The following is a 27,373-nucleotide window of genomic DNA, read 5'->3' as shown; positions in this document are numbered from 1 at the left end:
AACTTCACGAAGGAGCTGAAGACATGGCTTTTTGGAGAACCACATCACTGATGGTAGCTACGCAATCCCCACTCCCCCAGTGCCTTGAGACCCTTATGGGTGAGTAGCTGTGCAATGTAAGCAATGCCTGATTGATTGAGCTGTTCTTTTTGCTTTTGTTGCCCTAAGTTGGAAGGGGATGCTCAGACGTAAGTCCTGTACTGACTGCGCCGCTGGATTAAGCTAGCCTGGCTGATGAAGGGTGATATCTTGAAACTGGTCCTAGGATGCTTGTTTCTGGTCCAGGGAGGACCTGGCTTGGCATTTAGGACTGGACTGGACTGTTCCTATGGGGAACAGGGTCAAGACTGATTTGCATATGGCTGGGTCCAAACTGGGGTGGCGTGGTGCGCAAAAAAATGACGGCTTAAACCCAGATCTTTATGAGTGGGGGTGAATGTTTGCATTGTTCAGCATTCCATGCATCATCTGTTCTTTTTGTTTTTGCAATGATTGGGCAGGGTAGAGCCACCCGTACACGTGTGGTGTAAGAGATCGATGAGTATGCTCCACTACAAACATATCAGAAAAGGTCTTTTGCCCCATCAAGTCAATAAGTAGTGTTCCACAAACGTCTCCATGTTGCCAACAATTGTAGTATCCAGAAGGCCTACGAGGCAGAGATTGTTCGGGCGAGAGCAGGCCTCCAGTTCCTCCATCTTGGCCTGCAGTGCAGTCAGCACCTTACCAACCATTTCTGTGTCTCTGAGGCAGATATTTGCTCATCCTCTGCATCTGACACTTGTTGCTCCGCAATATCCAGCCACTTTGTATCTTTATCAATGCGCACCGATATCCTGTCTATCCGATAAGAGAGGGCATATATCTTGCCATTGCTCTTAGTAAGACTAAGCTGCATAGCTGTCAAGATTTTGCTCAGGACACCATCTATCTCAAGTCCCCGGGTGTCCAAACCTGTCTCAGGTGCTCCTGCACCTTCCTCTTGTGTCTTAAGGGTATTTTTTTACTTGCATTGCAGTTGAGGCTATGTTTTGTCTGTTTTGCTCATTGCAGTCAATAGGTTTGGGTCCACAGCAGGAATTAAGGACAAAGGAGGCTAGCACCATACAGAGCTGAGCAAAGGCGTAAGCTTGGGCGGAGTTCTGCTACATGGAATTCCATGGAGAGGCAAAAAACTCTGCAACCTCTGCCCAAGAACTGGCAGAGTTGTGTTCCGCTGCCTGTTAGTGCTGACTGGTGGGATTCGCGTGCTCCCCAATATCGAGAGAGCACGAGCAACACCACGTCGTCGCCCGCATGGGCATCTTGCTTTTCCTTTTCTGTGCATGGTGCTGGACCTACTTCTCAATCTTATCTGTATCTCTGAAATACTTACTTTATCCTACTTGTCCTGCCCGTTTTACATTTATTTCATTAGTGTGTGTATTTGTGTATTTTACGTTATTGCCTCTTTTTTTATTTTCTCTGACTTTTTGTCCCTTTTTGGGTTTTACCCTAACTTCCTAATTTTTTCCTCTCTTTTCCTTCTCTTTCCTGTCTTTTTTTATTCCCACCAGCACCATGGAGGAGCAAAGGGGAGACCGCACCAGTGCAGGCGGTGCAGCTAGCTACTCACCCTGCGGGCACCAGCACCACCAGCTGATGCAGTCTTGCCCCATTTTCAGCAAGGAGGAGGTGGCTGCAATTATTTTTTTTGTAGTGCCATCTCCCCTCCATGCTCGCAGCAGGCCTGGAAGTAGGTACGGCCTGCGGCAGAGTTGGCTGCTGGGGGGTGTGTGTGCCATTGTATTTGCAGGCATACTGGGATTTGATGCACCCAGTAGCAGCTGAAGCACCACTGAGCCGACATCCTCGACTGGTAGCAGGACCTGCTCGACCTAATGAGCATCCAGGTTGAGGGGCTTGGTGAGTATTAGTAATTATTACTATATTTGTTGTGTCCTACACTGCAGATTATTTTTCAAATAGCATGCTGCTTGCACTCAGAGGTATGTAAAGTCCATGTGATGCTATGAATATTATGTGATCCATTTTGGGCGATTCAGGTGCTTGGTGCTACCTGGTTCTGCTTGGTGCTGAAGGCGCTAGCTCGGGTTGATTCTTTAAGAAGCCATGCTGACTCCTCTGTCGTCCTGTCACTAACATAGTGGTACTGTGGTAATAGTATAGTATCAGTGTGTTGGCGTTCTCTGTGTCTTTCTTTTTATCTAGCTCATACAGTTCCAAGCAATCTTCCATACGTAGCATGCATCTATGAATTGAAAAGGGAAACTGACTGAGTTGGCCCATCAAAGGGGGTTGTGATTTGTGAAGCAAAGTTCATCCATTACAATGTATTAGTATTTCCAAATGTAGTTTAGGAAATTTGGAATAGAACTTAGGCAAGGTTTCAGAAATTAGGAATAGATCAACTAGATATTATAAGCATGCTATACTCTTGCCTTTGTCTGTCGACATATTTTCTAGGAGATTAACTGTACAACTGATTTATTTTTATCTTCTATGCGTCTCACATCATCACCCAAGGGCAAGAAAAGGGAATCAGAGGATCAGAGGAGGGTGTCACCAACAGTGCTGAGATAGCTGGAAGTATTTACACCACCGCCAGTGCTGTGCCCGTGGCTGATGGCTCTGCTGACCCCACTTCTCATTAATATTATTTAATACTCTAACTTTTCCTTTTGCGCATTAGAACAATTTTTTCTCCTTTTTCTTACACTGCAACCTTTTTTCAAATCATCTTCATTGTATTTCATGCTTGTTTTTGTTCTCCTTCTCTGCAGTATCTTTTTTTCTATGTTTTTTGTTTTGTTAGCTGACTTCCTCCTGTCTGTACTAAACTGTAGCTTAAGTATTCTACTGCTTTGTTATTAAGCTTTCCCTCTCCCCTAACTTGTATACTCTGGGGCTAAGACAGTAGATTGGTTAGTCTACTGTGAAGGTTGCAGAGGTTGCAGGCCCAAGCTAGCTATTCTAAGCTTGTTTGTTGGGAAGGCTTTCTATTTCTTGCTCCTGCTCAAATGATGAGAGAGTGGCCATGGTTATGATGGCCCCTCAATGTTGTGTTGTGTTGTATGTATTATTCAGTATCCCAGCAGTTTTGTTGACAGTGCAGCATGGCAGGAAAGTAGTATGAGGACAGTCCCAATGCATTTGCCACCCAAAACCATATGTCCTTCATTGATCAATTTAGTCTACCCCTTCACTGCACTTCAATTGACTCACAATCATCATCATATCTCTTCCCTTCCATTATGGTTGACTTGACTATTGGTTTTTCTAACACTTCCAACCAAATGCCTTAAGTGATATTTTAGATGGGAGAGAAGATACTGCAAAAGGACTGTAGTCATGTATTGCAGTTATGTTTTGTTAAAAGAAAATAAGAAGGGGGAGGTGTATATGCCATCTAAATATGTAATGTTTTTTCTAGCCACCAGTTCTGAGGCCAGCACCAGAGGGCCAGATGACACAGCTATAGCTGAAGGGGGAGTCTCTACACTAGAAGGGATGGACAGTGGTAAGTCACATTGCTTTGTTATTGACAATTACTAGTATACCCACTGTATATGTTCTGTGAGGCAGACCCACCCATCATCATCCATGACCTCCCTGCCCATGGCATATTCATGACCCATGGGACATGACCCAACCTAACTGTAGCATGGTTAAATTAAGCACTGAGGTGTTGGCTGTGCAATGTGTGTCTGCTTCTGTTGATGTGGTATTTACAAAGCTTTCAATGGATTGCAAACTAAAATGAAAACAACAAGTCTTTCCTTTCCCTACCAGTGCCCACTCAGTCACCTCCTAGTACCACACTCCCTTATTTGTTCCTAAGTTCTGTCCCAGCCTACCACAAACATTGAAAAAAAACTTTTTGGGCACATGCCACGTTACGGTTCATATAACTTCCATAATGGATTTTTGCCTGTTAATATTTTTCCCTTTTGCCATTCATCAACTTTCAGCTTCAGCTATAGTGACTAACTAAGCCTAACCTTAGCCGCATCATCAGTGATCCCCCTTTCTATTCTTTCGCATAACCTCTACTGCATCTACCGAGTCTTTTCCCTGTACCTTACTCTGCTGCAGCAGACCAAGGGCCTGATTTAGATCTTGGCAGTCTTACCACCAATCTGCGTTGGACCCAAAAAGACCTCCAAGTCTTCGGTGTTCTGTTCCCCGCTTATAGAAGTATTGCGGCTGAGTCGCAGACCACCACAAGGCATCCCACAGCCGGCATGGTGGACTCCATTGCTGACGATTAGCACACCACCTCGGTCTTGATGACAGGATCCCACCAAACCTATTTAGATAACACAGTCATGTTAGTGCTGTATCAGTAGAGGTCCCATGACAGGGGGAGTCTGTCGCAGAACCTGTTCAGTATACTACTGTGGCTGTGCATATTGGTTAGATGCTAGCAGTACACACCTAGAGTATAATGGACATTTGTGAATACCTGTAAAACACACTATAAAACACACTCCATTTCAGGCCATGATCCTTTGTCATTAGATTGCTGCAGACCATTTTCCAGCAGAAATTGCCACGTAGGAGCCCGTTTTTATTCTGTTTCTCTCTCTTTTTATTTTTTGTTAATATTGCTGTTTTTGTTTAGCCTTCAAGTTTTTGGGTGCTAGTTTTTTCACTATTAATCACAATGGCAGGGAGGAGAAATCCACATTTCACAGAGGGAGAGTTGTCTGTTATGGTTTATAAAATCATTAGAGTAGAGCTGCAAATGTTTGGAGCACAAGTACAAAATGCAACCATATCTCAGAAAAAGCTAAAGTAGCCTGGAATAGTGGACAGAATGAATGCTGTAGCTAACAATCTGTGCACACAGAAGGAAATTGGAAATAATTAGAATGACTTGCAGGGGAATGTCCATTCATTGGCTTCAAAGCATCACCTAGAGGCCCAGAGGACTGGTGGTGGTTCTCCCAGCCCCCCCTTCACAACTCTTTCCCTGGGAGGAGAAGGTCTTGCAGATCCTACATCCTGAAGGTTTGACTGGAATCCCTGGTGGAGTGTGTAGTGGAGAGTGGTAAGTTGCACTTAGCAATGTACCAACAATCACAAATTGAGTTCTGCCCTTAAGTTGGCCATTTAGAATGGTCAACACCTTCTCAAAACAGATATACATAAACTTGACTCCATAAAATGCATTGCTTCATTCAGTTTACTAGCATCATGGTTGTATCTCACGTTTTAGCAATGTGCAATATGTTTACTCAGATTGTGTGTTGTTTCCCATAGATCACCCCTTGCATTTGCTAAGTCCCTTGCTTTCTATCAATGTATGTTGTAGTTCTCCAAAAAACAGGTTGAAAACTCCATCCAATTGTACATGAAGTTATAGTGCTTGTACATGGTGTTTTCACCTATTCACATCATACCTATATGTATTTACATGTTGCAAATATGTGTTCATCTCCACTAGAGTTTTTTAAATAGATATATGTAACTCACTTTTTAACAACTATTGTCTATGGTATCAACAGATGACTACAATTAACTGCCATGATTCCCAGTTTTTGTATATGCAAAACAACACTTCTTTGTAATGTTGCTTTACCTGCCTTTACTTCCTTCCATAAGAGCATACATCTCAAAACATTGTGATTTGACAGTCACATGTCATGCTGTATATGAAAATGCCAATTGCTGTGTTCATCAAGCATGTTGATACCTTTTCATTTCTACATTAAATTGATGGAAATGCTCACATAATTCATAGTCTGTTGAATCCAAAATGTCATACCATGTTATGTGGCATGCTGAATAGAAGCAGTAACCATACACAATTTACTTTGCAATGTCCATATGATGACCAATGACAGTTTTTCTACTAAGGTGAACTATAGTTTGTCTAATGTTTTTAAGCCTGCTAGGCATTGGAATGATATATTACTCTAAGGTACTCACCACTGTGTTGGGTTGAACGTCTAGTACATGTAATGTGCACTTCTGAAATAACACTTTGCATTTCAGGACATCTCTAAAACATTATCAATGTTAGCATCTGTGTAAATCAGCCTGCACATGTGAAGCAAGAAAAATCACACAAAGGCCTAGTCATTTTATCAGTCTGATTTTACTTTTTTAGGTTGCCCCATTTGTAGTTAGAAACACATTTGAGGTACAAACAAAATGTTTACATTTATATTGTCTGCATTCTTCTCAGGTCCAACACCCGGCTAGTGGGCCACCATCTGCTACTCAAAAAACCTCCACTCCAGACCATGATCAAGCCTTCAGTGAAGACTCTACTTCTGAAAGTCCTCATGATGCAGAGCAGCCTGGTCCACCTTGTCTGTCTGGGTAGACAGCTCCAGTGAGTTGCACTCAACGCACATCTAACTGCTGTTGAGACAACACCAACACTGCTTGCAGTTGTGCAAGGGCCCGGTGGGATGGGCACACTACCTCCAGGGCATAGGGTAGTGGGGGTAGGGGTTGTAGAGAGGAGTATGTGGGCCAGCAAAGTGAGGCCACTAGTGTCATTGTCAGCCAGACCACCATTGACCAAGTCTTGGGAGCAGTGCAAGAGTCCCAAGATGTGATGAGTCAGGTTGTAACTGAGTTGTGGAAGATCAAGTAACTGTAGAAGGACCTTGTGTTAGAAATCCACAACCATAGTGACAAAATGAGCTCCCTCACTGGGGTGCTTTTCAATATCCACTACCACATGTGCAGGTCTTTTAACATACCATCTGTTCCTTCTACATCTCAACCAAGTACACCAATGCTAGCTACAGACAGGGAGGCCCTGCCACATGAGGAGCCTGCATCTCCAACAACAGTCCCAGCACCGTGCCCACTCTTTCTCCCCAGAGGGGACGTTCATCTGGACCACCAGGAGAGGATGGCAAGTCCTCCACCCTCTCCTCCAAAAGACACAGACCCTAGTTTCCTCCTGTGTGTGTCTATCATTCACTCAAGGACACATTTACCATTTATGAGGACAGTTGTATTTTGTACATCGGACTCCAGACGTTTTTGCCTCTACTACTATACTTTCATCAACCATGATAGACTATTGTATTTGTTTTGTTCATTGTTTTATTGTTTGAAACCTGTATCTGTTTGTTTGTGTCATGTAAATAAATGGTACTGCCACAAACCCCAAGACTGCTGTTGCATTTATTGTGGCATTTCATTTTTCATGTCTGTCTTCCACTATCATTTTGTTAAATCTATTAAACAATTAGTTGCAAAGGAAAATTAGATATAACAGGTAATGTGTTATCCATTTCATTCAAACAACATAAATCAAAATCTCAATGTTTTGGTGTCATACATATGTAGATAACATGTCTTAGACAAAGTCAGAGCTCAGTTTCACAAACCATACATAACCACAATAGTCTGTACTATTTAGAGGTGTACACTCCAAAACCTTGACACAATGGAAGAAAGGGAATATTACATGGGATCAAATTAAATAGGCAAAATATCATTGATGCAGGACCTCCGCTGGAGTAGACATATTGCCCTTGTGATAGGAATCCTACATCAATAATAGCAATAGTCTACATCATAGCACTACCACAATTTGAGGAATTATGCCATTACATGACACTGTGGCAGTATCCGGGGCAATGTCACAACCACCATTCAGGGGTGTGCTAAAATAAGTTCTATTAACTATGAGGAGACACATCAACAGCTACCTACACTGAACACAAACTGAAGTTTTAGCCAATATGGAGGAAGACCAGTATGCTAAGGCTTGACATTCACCTTTGGTTTGAGTGAGTAAAGTAGCACATATTGCCTCGATGGCAACGTCCCACAGAAAACAGGCCTGATACAATTTCAAGACCAATTACAGTGCAAGTTGTCTCTGTACAAGATCTGTCCATCCCACGTGGGTGTCTATCCCAGGATCAACACATGTTCACTTAGTACTTTCCAAGAGCAGCATATTACTGCAAATGTCACAACATGGAAATATCCAAACGAAGATGACATGGTGAAGGAACCTGGAAATGAATAACAAGTGAAAACAATGATTTCACATATATAATTGACTCAAATTATGAGTTAGGAGGACACATATACTTAGCATAAGTAAAGTTAATCTATATCAGTAACCGCAGTAGTCAATGAAGGGAAACTGATCCCACAAACATCTTTGCCTTGAACTTTTGTAAACTGACCATTCCTACCAAATTACCATCGATGGCTGATATGTTTACTATGTCACTATGGCCCTCATTCTGACCTTGGCGGGCGGCGGAGGCCGCCCGCCAAAGTCCCGCCGTCAGGTTACCGTTCCGCGGTCGAAAGACCGCGGCGGTAATTCTGACTTTCCCGCTGGGCTGGCGGGCGGTCGCCTTCAGACCGCCAGCCAGCCCAGCGGGAAAGAGGCTTCCACGAGGAAGCCGGCTCGGAATCGAGCCGGCGGAGTGGAAGCTGTGCGACGGGTGCAGTTGCACCTGTCGCGTATTTCACTGTCTGCGCAGCAGACAGTGAAATACTTGTAGGGGCCCTCTTACGGGGGCCCCTGCAATGCCCATGCCAGTGGCATGGGCACTGCAGGGGCCCCCAGGGGCCCCGCGACCCCCCCTACCGCCATCCGGATCTCGGCGGTCCGACCGCCGGGATCTGGATGGCGGTAGGGGGGGTCGGAATCCCCGCGGCGGTGCAGCAAGCTGCGCCGCCGCGGAGGATTCAATGGGGCCGCGGTACACTGGCGGGACCCCGCCAGTGGTGCCGGTCCGACCGCGGCTTTACCGCCGCGGTCGGAATCCCCATTGGAGCACCGCCGGCCTGTCGGCGGTGCTCCCGCGGTCCTCCGCCCTGGCGGTCAAAGACCGCCAGGGTCAGAATGACCACCTATGTCACTATGTCACAAGTGACATTGAAAATTTCAATATGTAAAGGTACACTTACACTCAGGTGAAGAAGTGGATAATAACATCTTGAGGTAGGTCAATTCACTGTTATTCACCACTGTCATCATCATTTGGCATTTCAACGTCCTCACCCATTGGCTCTTCACGGTCTCCATCCTCTGCGATGACTGGGAAGTTCCATAACAGGGCAATGTTGTGCAACATGCAGCAGGCAACTGTGATTTGGCAAACCTTACTGGATGAGTAGAGGAAGGCCCCTTGTTCAGGCACCTAATCCTGGCCTTGAGGAGCCTAAAAGCCCGCTCACTGGCCTTCGCTTTCTTCCATGGGTTTCATTGAAGAGGATTGTCCCTGGCATTGTTGACTTCCTCAGTGGTGCTAACAACCATAGTCTGTTAGGATAAGCTGAGTCTCCTACATGGAAGCAATATATCAATAGATTAAAATCATATCAAGCCGTTGTACCTTCCTAAACTAGGATTCAAGCAAATGATCCTCAAGTCATATTGTACTTACCAACAACCCAGGCCCTCCCAGGTCCAAGTTGTGACATTTGCAAGGGTATATTTTCATAATCCTAAGGAATCATGTGTTGACCCTGGAAAGTAGGCACACGCACTTGAGATGTACATATCCGCTAAGCAGACAACTTGCATATTGATGGAATGAAAGTTCATCTGATTGTGGTAGACCTTTCCCCTTGCGTGTAGTGGAACCAAGGCAATATACGTGCCATCTATTGCTCCAACCACATGTGGTAGGCTATTCAAATAGAAGTTCTCCCTTCAAAGTGGCCAAATCCTGTTGATGTGGGAACTGGATGTAGCTGTTGATGTGTCTCAAGCATTGAAGAAAGGACTTTTTGTTACACCCCACTGAAAATTGGTCAGAACATGCCTCCAGATACTGCCAAAGTATACTGAAAGGAGCCAGTTGCCACAAAATTAAGTACTGCTATGAATTTCACTATTGGAGTTATTGCTGTTGTATTCCTATTGTGAGGCAGGAAATCAGGCTCCAGCTGGTAACACAAATCCAAGATAGTTTGCCTATTTAACTGAAACAGCTTAAAAACACCCCTTTCCTTCATGGTGGTAAGGTCAGGAAATGGCATGAGTACCTGAGACTGCTGTCTTCTACCCATGCCTAGATTCAAATGTCTGCATGTATGGAAAAGAAAATATCAACTTTGATGGTCACACCATACTTTGATAATCAGGCCAGTCTTGGTCATATTAAGAATCTCATTGTATCATATATGTACACACAATGTTATCAAATTCTTTTTTCCTTCAACAATCATTTTTTAAATGTCATTTTTTTTATTATGAACAAATAAAACATTTGAAAAGTATTATTTGCACATAAATGTTTTATTTTTTCATTTTCAAAATACCATCAACAGAGGTATTATTTCCCTCAAGGCACTATTGATGTCAAACACAGTCACGGTTCACTTGTTAATGTGTCATATCTTTCTAAAAACAGTGTTGTACATATCTGACATTTGTATAAAGAGTAGCTTCATTTTGAGTTCTGGTGATGCAGGAACAATTTAAAAATATACAGTTTCAGACCCTAAAGTGGAGGCTGCCCGACTTTGCCATCAGGACATTAGCTAACTGACGGCTGTCTGTGGAAGTTGACAGCATAGTAAGTGGAACATTCCGCAATGCACCCTGCCATAAGCTAACATGTGTGATGGCTACCCACAAAAGCCAATGACTGTGTCTGTCTCCATCACAGATCACATCCGGAGTGTATTTGTACTCAGCGTATTGAAAAAAAAGCTCACTTGCCTCCTAACAATACAGCAAACAGGACCTCCTCAGTTTGTGCTGGTGTGTGGGAGCCAGGAGGCCAAGCAAAACAGGTGACAGGGTCCCTTCCTTCTTCCCTGAGGAGCTGGAGCTCCTTACCAGGGAGGTCTTGTCACTGTACAGCCAGCAGTCTGGACCCCAGATATCCTCAAACTGCTGTATCGGTCTTTACAACATCATCTGGGGAAGGTAAAGGTGATAGCAACCATATTGAGGGGGAAGAAGCTGGGCACTGTGGTCCTGGTGTAGACACCACCGACACTGAGGGACCCAGTGTCACAGAGTGTGAGGGAACTGGCACGGAATTCACAAGTGACTCATCATCATCTTCAGAGGCCTCCACAGATGACCAGTCCCTAGTGGTGGTGGACACTACTGCAATTATTCCACCTGCAACGTTTCAATCTTCATACTCCCTCTTGCTTTCCCCGGGATGGCCATAGCCAGACCCCTAAAAGGGGTGGCTTCACCTTTGCTGCAAGCACTCCGCATCTGCCCCAGTCTCCCAGGCTGCACTCAATCAAGAGGCTGTTGATTTTTTGTGGACTATCATTTTAGGCCAGACTGTACTATTGAATGTTATCCAGGGGGTTGCTGGTTAGAATATTGAGATGTTAGCTTACCTCGATGGCATTCATAGTGTCCTGTGTGGCCTACAGTGGACATTCTGAGGCCTGGCCTCCTCATTGACCGCAGCCTCCCACCCACCCCAAACTTGCGCCCCCCAACCTCGCACCCCAACTCCCTCCCCTTTCCCATCCCAAATATCTCTTCCGAGCTCTATCCAGAGCACATGCACACCTTTACACACACCTTCTACAACACACACAAGCAGCACATTCTCACACCGACATGGCAAGTAACACAGACACACACACATGCAGACACCACACATCCCACCGCCACCATAACCACAAGCCAACCCGCAGAGGCCACACCCACCACAACACAAACACCCGCACTCAGTACCAACACACCAGCAGACAACTCACCTACCACAACACAAGCACCCACACTCACCACCAGCATGCCCACAGACACCACACCCACTACAACACAGAGATTCTCCTACACATCCACAAACACCACAACCACACACAGAACCGCCACAGCAGACACATCCACAAACATACTGTACACAAGTGTCCAAACTCACCCAAACAAGGCACCCAGTAAAAAGCACAAAGGAAAACATACACCACATACACCAAACCTTCAGGTACCCACACCAGCAACAGACACATGCACAATAGACACTCCCTCTACCTCCCAAACCCAAATCCCTCCCCATCGCCCTACCTGTTTCCCCAAGAAGGACCTAATGTGTGCCATGGGCCCTTTCTCATCCAAGACCACCAATCCCAATGTACGTCCACCCCACCCAAACATCTTGGTACCTCTTCCACACTCCAACCCATTCCTTACACATCCAAACCCACCCCTTCCAAAGCCTAAACCCCCCTCCCAAATCCAAACTGACTCCTCCAAATCTAAAACCACCTCTCCCAAGCCCAAACCCACCCCTACCAAACTCAAGGGCTCCACCCCTAGTAATATCACTGTGGTGCCTGCACTCAGTCCCATAGATTCCCCTTGCAGAGGAGGTTTATTTTGGCAGTGACATTAGGAAGCAAGTAAGGGGCATGCAATCCAGTCTCTGGACTTTATGGGCAAAAGTCTTAGCTGTTTTTGCCGCAGATATCTTCAAAATATTTTGAAGGAGTTATCTCATTAATATAAAGAAAATGTACTTTGAGTATATCTTTGTCTTTTTTGATTTTTTGAATGCCACTAACTGTTTTATATTATTTCTGCTAATGTGTGTGCCATGTACTTACTCTCATGTGTGACAATGACCAGCACAGGTTGTATATTTTAGATTTTTGTTTAAATACATACATTATACATTTATGATGGACATGTCAGTTTTGGTGCAAACTTTCATCATGTTACTGGGCACTTAATCCAAAATTATATGTGTTCCTGTTATTGTGCCTGGAGAATGCATGTGTGTTTATTTTGATATGATGTGTTGATAATATGCACAAATGCATTTCACAGGTAACCTGTCACTTTACAGTTAAATTACATCTAATGTGTGTCATATGTTGTATACACTAAGGGGACATATGACCTTCTTACATTTCTGCCATGTTTGCAGTTTAGAGTTAAGATTGGTAGTACATTCTGTGTACACTCACTGGTAGCATGTTGTATTGAAATTGATACATTATCATTGGAGTGAGTATTTCTATTGAGTATACTATTTATGTTAATTATTTGACATTTAATGGGAAATTATTGTGTGCACCTGTATTGACACATTTCTATTTGGGATTGCTGTGACTTTTTGTGTAGGTATCCATTGCCATGAGTGCAGTTAGTAGTAGATTGATGGGTGCTACTGATATCTCAAGATTTGTTATGATACAATTTTCTAAGTACAAAAGCACACACATATGCATTGCACATCTTCATAGTGTTGCTTGCAACAATTTCTTAAACATGCTCAAATCCAGTGCTACTTTATAGTGACAAATTTGAGAATTTTAGGTAAAACAGTTCTGCTCCAGTGATGATGGGGTTGATTTTTGTCTTGGTCCAGGAGCAGCAGCAGTGGCAGGACTTGTAGTATCAGATTCATGGTGGCCACAAATTGGAAAAGTGGAAAAAAGGTAAGTTTCTTCCTTTTATCCCTCCTAATACACCAACTCAGTTGTGTCAGCAGGGAATGCACATTGCAATTAAATTAGCAGCAAAAGGGGATGGAGTCCCACCGCCAGTCGCTTTTGCCTATGGTGCCCTCGACGTGGGTGGAGATTCTTGGCCATCAGAGGTCTTTCACCTTTGGTCCTGCTAACATCTGGATAGAGCTGGCAGACCGTCATAGCGGTAGACAGGTTTTCAAATAGAAAACCAATGGCGGGTCTGTTACTGTAAATCAGGCCCTAAGTCAAGTTTCCATCCCTATTGCCAAGTGAATTTGTTTGATTGAAATAATTTGTGTTTGAGGACGAGGCCAGGAAGTAAAGTGGGATTTGGGGGCATATTTACACTCCATTTGTGATGAATTTGCATAATTTGTATGCAAATGTGGCGCAAAACTAACTCCATATTTATATTTTGGCATTAGACACATCTAACATCAAAATATTGGAGTTTGCACCATTTTTAAATGCGGGAACCTACCTTGCATCTAAAACATTGTGCTAATCACATAGCCCCATATTTATATAAAGCTCACTTTGCACTAATGTTTAACACCTGGGTCAGACCAGGCATTAGGGGACCTGTGGACCCATTTTCATGGTTAAACACCATGGAATCGGTCCACTGGTGCCCTCCTCAGGCCCCAAGACCACCTCCATCCATACCAGAGGGACACCGGAGAATGGGGTGCCCCGTCCCAGGTAAGTGTAGGTAAGGTTTTTTATTTTAATTAAAGTGCTATCGGGGCCCAGCATGGTGCCCGCTGCATGGCACAGGGTGTAAAGGCCATGCCCAGGGAACACTGGTCCCCTGTGCTGGCCAATGGGGTGGTGGGCATGACTCCTGTCTTTTCTACAACAGGAGTCATGCGGTATGGATGGTTTTGCGTCAGAAAATTACACTAGGCTGGTTAGAGGCATTTTATTTGCCTCTAACTAGACTAACGTCATTTTTTGGCGCAAAACCCCCTTCTCCCATACCGCCATCCCAACACGGCTAACGTAAAAAAAATTTACACTACCCCACCCTTTGCACTGGCTTGCACCATTCCATATATATGGCACCCGGCTGTTGCTCAGGAATGGTGCAAGCTGGTGCTAAACTTCTTGATGCAAAACTGCATTACAGCAGTTTTGCATAAAAAAGTATAAATATACCCCCAAGTGTCTGTGATTTTGTGTTTTGTGGATGGGATACTCTGACAAACGTGTCCAATAAAATCAATACATTCTATTCCTTACCCTGTACTGTAGTGCATTGTTTTTCCCACCGTCTACTTACAGCAGACAGGATATCTATCTATTACCATGCTATCCATGATGTGTGTGACATATTAATCATCTGCCTCTTTGGAGTCAGGATGGAACTGAAAGGCATTTGGGGCCAGAAGTATGTAGTTTAATGTTTTTGATTTCCTAATAGTGAATCTTAGTAATTTGCTATAAGGAAATCACAAACTGTGATGTGTGACAGTGTGTGTGGGAGACACTGTTAGGGATTTGCAGTGGTTCACAAATGGATCTGCCTCATCCATATTCATGAGGCTGGTCATAATTTGCGACACATTGTGAAAGGCTACAATCACATGGATGGTTGCCTGCTGGGGTAGCAGACCACCATGTCTGTGATTGCTGTTAAACAAAGCAATCTTATTTTTGGAATGCAACCCATTTTCCTTAAAGGAAAAATGGATGCATTACAAAAAGAAAACTGAAATGTTGTATTTTCATTTCAAAGAGTAGGCAGTGATCTGTGGGACCACTGCCTGCTCTTAAAAAATGTTTGCACCCCCATTCGCAAAAGGGAAGGAATCCCTTGGGGGCTCTTCCCATTAGCGAATGGCTTATAACCAACTTGAAGTTAGTGGCAACTGAAAATGTTTTGTGACCACATTCCTGGTTACAAAACATTCTTAAATCCCCCTGCGACTCACTATTATGAAGGAACGCCCTTGGCACGCCCCTTCCTAATACCGACTCACAAACCTATTTTGCGTGTCGGTGATAGGTTACCGATTTGCAAAATAGGAATGGTATATGGCAAAAAGCCTGTTACTGGTCTGAAAATAGCATCATACATCTGGCTCTTAGAGAAGAGCAGGGTCATTGGAATAAAAGATAGTTGTTTGTCCATTGCTGCTGCCCCAGCTGCAGACTGCAGCGAGTAGCAAGTTTATACTCGATGTGCTAGCTAGCATGCCTCCATTCATTTAGAACAACAAGAATAGAATATTTATATTCCAAAGTGGATGAAGCCTTACTCATTAATCAAAGTTATTTTTCTTTTTTTTCCACACAAAGGGGCATATTTATACTCTGTTTGTGCCGAATGTGCATCAAAATTTTTGACGCACAATCGGCGCAAACCCTGCCCCATATTTATACTTTGACGTCCGACCCCGCGGGCGTCAAAGTTCCACCATGTGCGTCCTTTTTTGCAAGGGGGAACCAGCCTTGCGTTAATTATATGCAAGGTAGGCGTTCCCTTCCAAAAAATGACTTTAAGGCCTGTGCCCCATATTTATACTCTGACGTCATTTTGACGCACAGGAGGGGGCAGGCCTTAAAAAACGGCGCACAGCCTGATGGGCGCCTTTTTTTAACGCCTGGGTCAGGGCAGGTGTTAAGTGACCTGTGGGCTCAGAAGGAGCCCAGAGGTGCCCTCCCATGCCCCCAGGGACACCCCCTGCCACCCTTGCCCACCCCAGGAGGACACCCAAGGATGGAGGAACCCATCCCAGGGAAGTTGAGGTAAGTTGGGGTAAGTATTTTTTTTTTTTTGTGGCATAGGGGGGCCTGATATGGGCCCCCCTACATGCCACTATGCCCAATAACCATGCCCAGGGGACATAAGTCCCCTGGGCATGGCCATTGGGCAAGGGGGCATGAAAGGGATGTCAATGGAGGTTGGGCGTCAAATAAAATGGTGCAAATCGGGTTGAGGCCTGAATTTTACCTCAGACCTGACTTGCCCCATTTTTTGACGCCCAACCTCCATTTTCCCCTACGCCGGCGCTGCCTGGTGTGAGTCATTTTTTTGACGCACACCAGTCCGCAGCGCCGGCTAACGTCATTCAATAAATAAGGCGCCCGCATGGCGCTTTGGAATGGCGTTAGCCGGCGGTAAAATTTTTGACGCACAACTGCGTTGGCGCAGTTGTGCGTCAAAAAGTATAAATATGGGCCAAAGTGTCTGTGTGGTTTACTTTTTTTAGGAAATCCTGTACAAGAAAAAAAAAATCACTGTTTTTTTAATCTTATGCTGCTTACAGTCAATCAGTAATTTTATGTGAGGCATGTGTTGGTAACATCATGTGACGTTGACTTTCTTAATCACATCAAAAATTCCAATGGCCCTAGGGGACCAGCAATGTACTTGTACTGTGCCACTATCAGTGTTTGCACAGAGCATTTTTTACATTTTGTCTTTTTTCTTTTTTCTTTTTTTTGTTATAGATCATTCCTGCTGGTCCAACAGCACCATTAACCCAGCAGGAGATAGTGGCCCAGCTCCGGTGGCAGAGGCTGAAGGCCACCAGGGCCCAGTTCCAGTGGCTGGTGGACGAGGCGGGTGAGGCACATGCCCCTGCTCCGAGGCCCAGTTCCACCAGCTAACTGCCTGTGAATCCAGCCTCCAGACCATGCCAGCACCAGCGCTGCCTGCAGCTGCCCGTCTCCCACCACATATCACTATTGCCACCCCCTTTCAGACTGGCACAGTTGGGACATAGAAGGGCATGACTCAAGGCCCTGATCCAACACCTCTGGATCCTCATCGAGAATGCCCTCTTCTTTTCCTTTATTACATTTTTTTGTTTAGGTGGGAGGGAGTTTTATTGTGGGTGGAGAGTGTGGTAATTTGGGCAGAGCATTTTTTTTCTGACATTTGGACAATTATATATATTTTTTCCATTGTTTGGGGATGGAGGGAGAAGTGGGTGAGAGGTGGACCTGCTGGTGAAGAGGATCGGTTTAGTTTTATATGTTAGTAAAGGGAAAATCTTTCTAATCTGCTTTATGTTTGAAGATTTATTTTTGTGTTTTACTTTTACTTTGCACTGGTGCCTTTTTATGCAGCCTGTCTTTCTAGTCTACATCTGAAAATGCATGCCAGTTAGGAGGGTATGCTGTCATTCCCTATATTGCCTACAGATACCTAGATACAACAACTGCTTATCTCATCTGCATTAGAAGTTAGTTATGTACTAACTACAGTAGTTCACTTCACCCCATAGTTCTCTTACCTAAATTGAACGTGTCTTTTGTATAGTATTGGTAGTGCATTAGCAGGGAAGGCATCACAACAAGTGAAGTCCCACTCCCACCTAGGAGATCTCCAACTGTAGGAAATGGATGATCCATCACAATCAACTAAATTGAAATAAAAACAAAGAGTTAGTGGGTTATGCATATACATTTATATTATAGCTTTAGAAAGACTGAGTACAGACTATTACCACCGTGCCACATCAAAGAATGCTACATATTATAACAGAAACAAGCAAAAGTAAATTATTCTGAGCAATGGTGAGCATGGAAGTTAATGAAAACAAAGTTATGAAATCCTCAAGTCAAGGAAAGTCTTCTCAAAGTTTGGAGTTTAAAGTTGACACAGTTACACACTTATTTATGCATAACAAAAGCCTGAAGGATGATGTTTATGTTGAGGATTGAAATTCTTACTTATGCGTTGTTGGGTCAGTGGTGTTGTGGGCTCTTGTTCAGGTAAGAGAAGATCCCACAGTGAGTTGGTGTTACATTTAACCACATCCACCCCACCAAGTATGGAATCTATTTGGTATAAGTTAAGACACAGCTCAAAGAAATCACACAGCCGGGGGAAAGCGGGTTAGGGGTTTGATGAATGGATGGCAAAGGGGATTTGCGGACAGGTGTCACAAAGACAAGCACATCACAAGGACAATATTTATCAGGGCCACACATCATCATCATCATTCTGTTGTGGAAGGAAACAAAGAAATCAGCATGATTCAGTTCAGTTAAGTGCATTGCAAACAGTCCTTCTGCCCCAGAGACCCAAGTTATTGGATATGTAAATGTTCTGTCATCTAGGTTTGAAAAATTGAATTATAGAAGAGTGAATTAAACCCACCCAGTTCTAAAAAATGTGATTGTTAAAAGAAAAATGACAATGTATTGCCAAGTTGGGCAGTTGAGAGTCTCTCACTCTTGGGTGCCGGGCTGAGCTGGTCCAGTAGGTATACAGGAGTGGTGGGCTCATCTTTCAGCTTCCGTTCATGCAGAAGAGGAGAAGGCCTTTGGATTGTGAAACATAAACTGCATTGTAGAGTCAAGGAGAAGGGCAAAAGGAAAGTAAGCTTCATGAAGAGTTTACCAAGGAGGCTCAGAGGCAGAGCAAAGATGAGAAGAGTTTCTTGTTTGCCACAAGTACCACACACACAATCAGCAGCATTCCCAAATCAACACACCTCTCTCCATGCCACAAAGCTGAATATTAGGCCTCAGTTGATAAATTCCTTCTCGTAGCTGTTGAGGTAGTCCCACCCTGAGTCTTTTTATCCTCCTCCTGACTCTGGGTAGCTAAGTCCCAGTTACAACCTGAGCGAGATAGACCTGTAATGCACTGTTGTTAAAGAACAAGTAGAGACACAGAACTGCAGTATTTTCTGTAGATTTGTGTTTGTTAACTAAAGTGACTGGTCTGGATTCTGAAGAACAGGAAAAAAGGAATAGACGCTGCAGGTACATTTTTGCTAAGTAAGTTTGTACGGGCCAATCACCTTCAGGAAAAATAATCACCCATCATGCACCAATCATTGCAATTCATTGCAATCAAGGCCCCGATTTATACTTTTTGTTGCAAATCTGCACAAATGCAGTTTTGCTGCAAAAAGAATAGCGCCGGCTTGCGCCATTCCACAGTGCCAGCTGGATGCCATATTAAAGGAATGCCGCAAGCCAGCACTAAACTTCGGGTAGCGTCTTCAAAAAAGACACTAGCCAGGTGGCGGTGGCGGTAGAGAAGGAGGGGGTTGTGCGTCAAAAAATAAGGTTAGCCTGGTTAGAGGCAAAAAATACCTCTAACCAGACTAGCGCTATTTTCTGGCGCACAACCACCAAAAACATGACTCCTGTCTTAGGAAGAACAGGAGTCATGCCTACCACCCCAATGGCAAGCCCAGGGGACATGTGTCCCCTGGGCATGGCCAATGCATCCTGTGCCATGCAGGGAGCCCCATGTTAGGGCCCCTGATGGCAAAAAATAAAAAAATACTTACCTGGACTTACCTGGGATAGGGCCCCCCATCCTCCGGTGTCCCTCTGGTGGGGGTGCGGGTGTTCCTGGGGTTTCGGGAGGGAACCTGTGGACCCATTCCATGGTGTTTAACCTTGCAGTCTCTTTTGGGCTTTGCATTATTCTTCTTTTCTTCTAAGTGGGTGTTCTTGGGAAATTACAGTGATTTACTCCTGCTTTCCTTGTCGCTAGGGTGGGTTGTGGTACTTACCTTTGGGATTTCCTAGTACCCCCAGCTTCCCTCTACACACTCCACTTACCTAGGTGGGGGACTGACTCTCGCATTCTAATATTGTAGCACATGGTTTTTGCTCCCCCTACCGCAATTTCTCTCTATTGTGATTTTCACTAATTACACTGTTTTCTGACAGTTTTTATGCCTATTTCTGCATACTAGTGTATTTTAGCATGGGGGATGAATATGGCACTATGGGTATAGCACCATTATTTAGATAGGAACACCTTCCTTGCATCTCATTGGCGCAAGGTAGGTGCACGCATCCAAAAAAATGGTGCACACTCCTACATTTTGACGTTAGACTTGTCTAACATCAAAATATAACGATAGAGTTAGGTTTGTGCCAAAATTGCATCAAAAAATGATGCAAATTTGGTGCAAACAGAGTATAAATATGCCCCCAAGTTTACTATTAGTTGAACACCCTCACACACTGTCTGTCACCAGACAAATCATCAGTCATCACTAAAAATCACTCACTCATTGGTGCAATAGTTGTAGCTACCGCTTCCAATCCAAGCACGGTGGTAGGTACACAATTGTATCTTTGATGCAAGCACCACATCGGAATTTGGCATTGGCAGTTTTGTAAATCATTAGTCTTCAGGGGCATCCCTGCTATGTGATCTAGAAAAGGTTAGGAATGCAAGAGAGGAAGGCATTGTCTTCAAACTCATTAAGGAGTTGTGGAGGCTTCCTCACTGCGCACTGGTCCAACTCCAATCCAGCCATACTTTGCCCTCAAACTCAGGTGGCTTGCCCAGAGGTTGGACAGCTAACATACTTGATTCTGACCAATTATCCTCCTCCTCCTGTGCAGTTTCAGGAGCAATGTAATCGTGTGGGTATGAAATGTCCTTGATCATAGTCAATCACTCCATGTTTAGAGGTGAGAGACTGGCCTTTCTCACTGTGCCAACTGTGCCAGCTGCACTGAACAAATGCTCAGCAGACAAATGGATACAGAAGAAGCAAATACTTTATTGCCAGCCTGCTGAGCGCTGTCCATTAGTACATCTTCCTATATGAATACACAAATGTGTTTTGATTCACATAGACCTATTTTGGTTCATCCAGATACTCCTGGAAAATTCTCTGAATGGTCATTGGTGCTGAATCTTGCGCGACCTCTTTTTCATTTGCCTCTCCACTGGAATTAAAATCTGCCACTTGAAAGCAAGCCAATACAGAAGTTGGGTCCAATTCTTCTGTTGCTGTTTTTGACAGTCTTCTTGTTGCTGGTGTTGGCTGCTGTGAGGAAAGACTCTCTGGAAGTTGAAGGCAACCCAGAACTGCTGAGTGGGACTTTAGGTCCAGCTGTTCGGGGAACATCCTTTATTACGACTTTTTTTTTCTGAAAGTCGTGGTTAACGAAAGCGCAACAACGCCTTAACTACGTATGTTCTGAATAACGAACATGCGTGGTTAAGGTACAAAGAAGTGAGTTGGCGAAGTGGTGGTTTAGGTTTTGGGAAGGGTGTGGGGGGGTGGGGCGTTTTTGGTTTTGGGGAGTGGGTGGGGGGTCAGGGGGTTTTAGGTTTTAGGGTGGGGCATTTTTGGTTTTGGGGAGTGGGTGGGGGGTCAGGGGGTTTTAGGTTTTAGGGTGGGGTTGGGGGGGTGGGGCGTTTTTGGTTTTGGGGAGTGGGTGGGGGGTCAGGGGGTTTTAGGTTTTGGGGTGCGGTTGGGGGGGTGGGGCGTTTTTGGTTTTGGGGAGTGGGTGGGGGTCAGGGGGTTTTAGGTTTTGGGGTGGGGTTGGGGGGGTGGGGCATTTTTGGTTTTGGGGAGTGGGTGGGGGGTCAGAGGGTTTTAGGTTTTGGGGTGGGGTTGGGGGGGTGGGGTGAGGGATGTAGGGTGAATGGTCCCTATTGCTAATATTTTATCAGGAATGCCTTTACAACGAAATATCGTTGTTAAGTCATTCGTGGTAAAATCATTAGTAGTAGCAACGAGGTCGGTGTTCCGACCTTGTTGTTAAGGCAGTAGTTGTTTTTGAAGTCGTTGTTTCGTCGTACAGTCCAGCTGTTCTTCTTCTAGATCTCCAGCTTGCTCAACAGTCCCCGTTTTGTATTTCGAAACACCATCTTCAGAAAAACGAATCAAAGTGGGCAGATATTTTTTGTACTGTCGATCAAGTAGTGGGGCACAGATGTACTCTTTGGATGAGATGATGTCAGTTTGCAGCCATGTATTACAAGCCAAGCAAAGGATTAGGCTCTCAAGCAAGGCATGCGCTTCTGTGTTTTCATTTACACCTGCAACTGTGAATCTTTTAGACACCTTCTTTAGTGGGTCCTGTAGCAGATGCAACAATGGGATAGCTTGGCCCCTCATACTGTGTTAGCACCTGAAAAAGTAGTAGCATCTGTGTCAGGAATTTGACTGGGCTCAGTTTGCCACCATCCAGTATCATAATTTTCCCAACCACATCCCCTCCTCTTTTAATGGCATAGTCATTGATCTGTCTGTATTGCTCTAACGGACTTTGCAGCATGTGAAAGGTCCAAGGTGTAGGCCTCTCCTGTATCAGGGCTTTAACTGTAACTCTATTGGCATGCTGAACAATCCACAACTGCTTCCAGGCTTTAGCAGAATGTCTGGCATGAGTGCAGATTTTTCTACAGGTGGTCAATATAATGCTGACTTCATATTCTTTTGAGAAACTCTTGTACAACCAGGTTGATGCAATGCACCAAACACAGGACCCTGAAATAGCCACAGTCGCCCATGGCCTTAACTATGTTACTGCCATTGTGTGTGTCAACAAATCCAAATCGGAAACCTCTGCGTTGCAGCCATTCAGACATCTTGCTGTCAAATTCATCCAAGATGTTTGCAGCTGTATGTGATTTCTCCAAGGCGAACATGGTGACTGTCTCATCCTGTGAAGCACTCTACAATCTTTCTTTAGAGCCATGACCTGTAGATAGCTGTTGCCCTGCCGCCCACCAACAAAAAAAGAGATCCAGTGTGCAGAGATGCATATGTAATCATTCGCCTGACAACTGGTCCACATGCCTGTCATTCTAAGGCTTTGAGCAACTTTTCTTTTCCATTGCCTCTCCTGGCATCTCCTGGACTCTGCAGAGGTCCTCTTCATGTCCCTATGATCAGCATCATTAGAAGTGGTGTTTGGAGAAGATGGTGGAGTACCCTTTCTTTACCTTGCTGGAGATATGGGATCCAATAATTCTAAAAAAGAAGGTTCTAGCTCATCAGGAAGCTCAACCTCCTATTCTTATCGCTGGCTGCTGTCCACTTTGCTCTGTTTCCTGATACAGCTGGGTACTACTTTGAAAAATGGACAAATCCAATTCAATGTCACTGCTCGTCAGCATTGCTGTGATTGCAGTGACTGCCTCGTTGACAGACATGGGCTTGGGTTGGGGTGGTGCTGTAAATGCAGGAGTGCTGCTCTCAGGTTCTTCACCAGAGGCCAGTGTGGCATGCACATGTCTCACAAGAAAGGTTATGGTCGGCACACCACTGGTGGAAAGCTGCTTCTTCTCACTGTCCACTTTCTTGGCAGCACCTTTTTTTGGGCCATCTTAAAGCTCTCAGTTGGCAGTGGCTGTAAGCTGCACAAGAAGAACAGATTAGAGGACTGATGTCACTATACAGGCCTTCTGTTTGAGCACTACTGTGGGTGATGTCTCTTCTTCTCTTATGTACCTAAAAGCAATCAAGCAAGAAAAACATTTAGTGAAATGTGGCATTGTTGCAGTTTGAATTAGTGCTGACAAAGGCAATCTAATTTAGAGCCTGATTTAGATCTTGGCGGAAGGGATACTCCATCACAAACGTACGGATATCCTGTCTACAGTGTTATGATCACCATAGGATATAATGGAATCGTATTATGGTGAACGGGATATCTGTCACATTTGTGACAGAGTATTCCACTCCACCAAGAACTGAATCAGGCCCTCAGTGTGGTTGGTTACTCAGGTAATAAGTAACAATTTATCCAAACATTTTAAAATCAAACCGACCACCATACCATAAAGTTTAATTTCCATTCAGGATAACACAACATGTTTTATGTGCATCTATTTTTGAAGAAGACATCTGTGGAGTTCCGAGATGTGCATGGGTAAATCGAATAATCCTTAACAAAATGAAGGTTAGTGTGCGCCTATGGCAGGCACGGTGGCCCAGGGTGAAGTGGAATTATCAGTAAAAAATGAATAATGCTAATGTGTTTGTAGTGCAGTTACTCTATATGGTAGACAGGGTTTCCATGAGGAAATGGAAATATAGCCTAAAAAATGAATGCTATTATGCGGCTGTGCGCTTATGGTGGATGGATGGATCGAGGCAAAATGTAAAAAAATAATAATAAAATAAAACACTTAAATACAAAATAAAATTAAAAATTGTTTAAAAAAAGTCAATGAAAAATAAAAAAATGAAAATGTAATACACAATTAAAATAAAAATCTAAATAAAAATCTAAAATAAAAAAAGATAATTCATTGGTGATGTTTGCATGGGAGTATTGGGAAACCTATTGTGAGGCAAAGAGGTGCAAATGAAAATTGCTAAAAAATGATTGTAATATAAAGAACTGTTCATCATAATCATATTCATAATATACATATATTACAATGATCTTCAAGCATATTATTAAACTGATAGCACATCCCTGCAAGCCAATGGCAAAAACATACTGGCTGGATGCAGAACATGGCAGCCAGCCACATGGTCAAACAACAACAGTGAGCTGCTCGGCTTGGGGAACAAAGAACACATGCAAGCCTATGGTGAAAGCTCACTGGCTGGATGCACAAGATGGCCACCAGCCACATGGGTAAACAACAACAGTGAGCAAGGAGGCATGGGGGACAGAAAACACATGCAAGCCTATGGCAAAAGCATACTGGCTGGATGCACAAAATGGCCTCTACCCATATGGTGAAACAACAACAGCGGGCAAGGAGGCAAGGGGAACAAAGAACACATGCAAGCCAATGGCAAAAGTACACTGGCTGGATGGACAAATGGCTGTCAGCCACATGGTCAAACAAAGGCAGAGAGGCATGGAGAACAAAGAACATATGCAAGCCTATGGCAAAAGCACACTAGCTGGATGCACAAAATAGGTGCCAGCCACATGGTCAAACAACAACAGCTAGCAAGGAAGCGTGGGGAACAAAGAGCACATGCAAGCCTATGGCAAAAGCACATTGGCTGGATGCACAAAATGGCCTCCAACCACGTGGTCAAACAAGGCAGAGAGGCATTGAGAACAAAGAACACATGCAAGCATATGGCAAAAAACACACTGGCTGGCTGCACAAAATGCCCCAAGCACATGGTAATAGAACAACAACAAGCAAGGAGGCACTGAGAGCAAAGATCACATTCATGCCTATGGATGCACACTACACAAAATGGCCCCAGGCCACATAGCATGGAGAACAAAGAGGAATGGTGGCGATGACAAACACATTCACACATACACTGGCCTGAAAAAGGAGGCATGGTATCTTTGAAGAAAACACTATCATTAATTAACTGAGCTACAAAACTTTTACACTAAACCACATCCTCCTGTGACATAAAATATGACCACACATTTACAATTTTTGAGGAACAAAACATGAAATACAAACAAAGCCAACATTGTAAATGTAATCCACTGCCATCCCTGCCCTAAATGATGTTTTAAAAAACATATACCACAGAAATATTTCTTTAATTCACTGATGACTAGTACTGGGCCTACTGGCTGGATGGCCCGTTGGAAGACTAGGCCCCATAGTGAAATAAATGAATATTGCAAATGTACCAAACATGGATAAAAAGGTACTGAACTGTGCAACATTTTTCCTTTATGACAGGTGAAAACTAAATGCAACACAATAACTAGGCCCCAACTAAAACTCCAGGCCACCCACCACAATGAAATTTAAAAATCAAATAAAAGTAGAAAGAAATACTGCTGCATGCCCTATGAAACAAACAACACCCTTATATACAATAGTTTTTTAACTTACTTGTGTGATATCATAAAAACAGAGGGCACATTATGAGAATCGATAGCCAAACTCCCAATGAGGAGACCACTACGGGGCTGGCAGGCTCCTCACTAGCCCCATTATGAGTTTTCACCTGGGCTGATCTGCGGTAGCCAAGGTTTCTGCTGGTGAGCCCAGTGGAAAATGTGTGGCGGTATTGGAGCCGATTCCAATGTGTCACACAGGGGCCCTGCCTATCACCCTCGGAATGCGCACTGTCTGCCAAGCAGACAATATGCATTCCAATGGTGCTTGGGAGGTGAGCCCCTGCACTGATCATGACAATGTTGTGGGAAGTGTAGGGCCTCCCCTGTGGCTCTCAGCACTTGTTCGCCACCAGCCTTTTCATGGCAGTTGAACTGCCATGAAAAGCCTGGCAGAGAACATGGTTGTAATCAGCACGGTGGGGCTGACTTCAGCACCGCCGTGGTTGATTACAGCCATGACCGCCATCATCCCATTAAAGATGAAAGATCCTGATGGACATGGCGGTCTTTTGGTGGTCCCACCTCCAGGGTCGTAATGTGGTGGTCAGACTGCAACAACCACGGCAGTCCGACCTCCACATGAGTCTGGCAGTCTTCGGACCACCAGACCAGTAATATGGCCCAGAGTCCTTAAATCAAAATGTATATATCCAGCAGACAAAGAGTGTGATCCTTCCACCTCACAATTCAAGTGGAAAGTGACCAGGAGATGGACAAAGGACTTGGAGGATTGGAACAGGAAGTTGGAGTCTCCGGGGCACTTCCTGCCTCTTGTAAAAGAAAAAGCTAAAAATGGCTTCTTGCACTAAAAAAACAATATGAAGGAGAAGAAAATCTACTCGAAAATGTGTTCTCAAGTAGATTTAGTTGCTTCCTTAGTTGAGAGCAGCACTAACTGCTCACTAGCAGCCTGAAAATATTGTGTCACTCGCGAGCAAGCGCCAAAAACAATTCTCACATGTACGAACGAAACAAAGAACTCTGTTTTGCACCTGATGATGGAATTCGGGAACTTCCTGCTACTCTGCATAGCGCAGTGCCCGAATTCCATAAACTCTGCAAGTGCCCAGGCCTACAAAGGAGTGGTGGCCTATGCTGCAAGGCACTCCGGGTCACTGTACTAGTAGTAAGAGACATGCAGGGAAAGACGCAGTCAGTTGCAGGCCCACCTTGTGCATAATGGTGAGGAAGGTAGGAAGTGCTCTTGTTGTATCGTGCACAAGGTTAGTCTGATCCGCAAATGTCCCAACAGGAACGGGGAACCCAGGGTACCCCCGGTTCCAGAGGTGAGGCCCTATTGGGGCGAAGACAGCAGGTTACCCTGCAATGATGTTATGCAGTGGGCGCTATGCTCCACAGTTCACGCTCCTGGATCCTCAACTCTGCCATGATCTGGCCTCGATAGCTGGCCCAGCAGGTAACAAAATGTAACCAAAGGGCTCCCACAGGGTGATCG

This window comes from Pleurodeles waltl, chromosome 2_2 (assembly GCF_031143425.1).
Source record: "Pleurodeles waltl isolate 20211129_DDA chromosome 2_2, aPleWal1.hap1.20221129, whole genome shotgun sequence".
Taxonomy (NCBI): Eukaryota; Metazoa; Chordata; class Amphibia; order Caudata; family Salamandridae; genus Pleurodeles; species Pleurodeles waltl.
Note: the sequence above shows the minus strand (reverse complement) of the source record.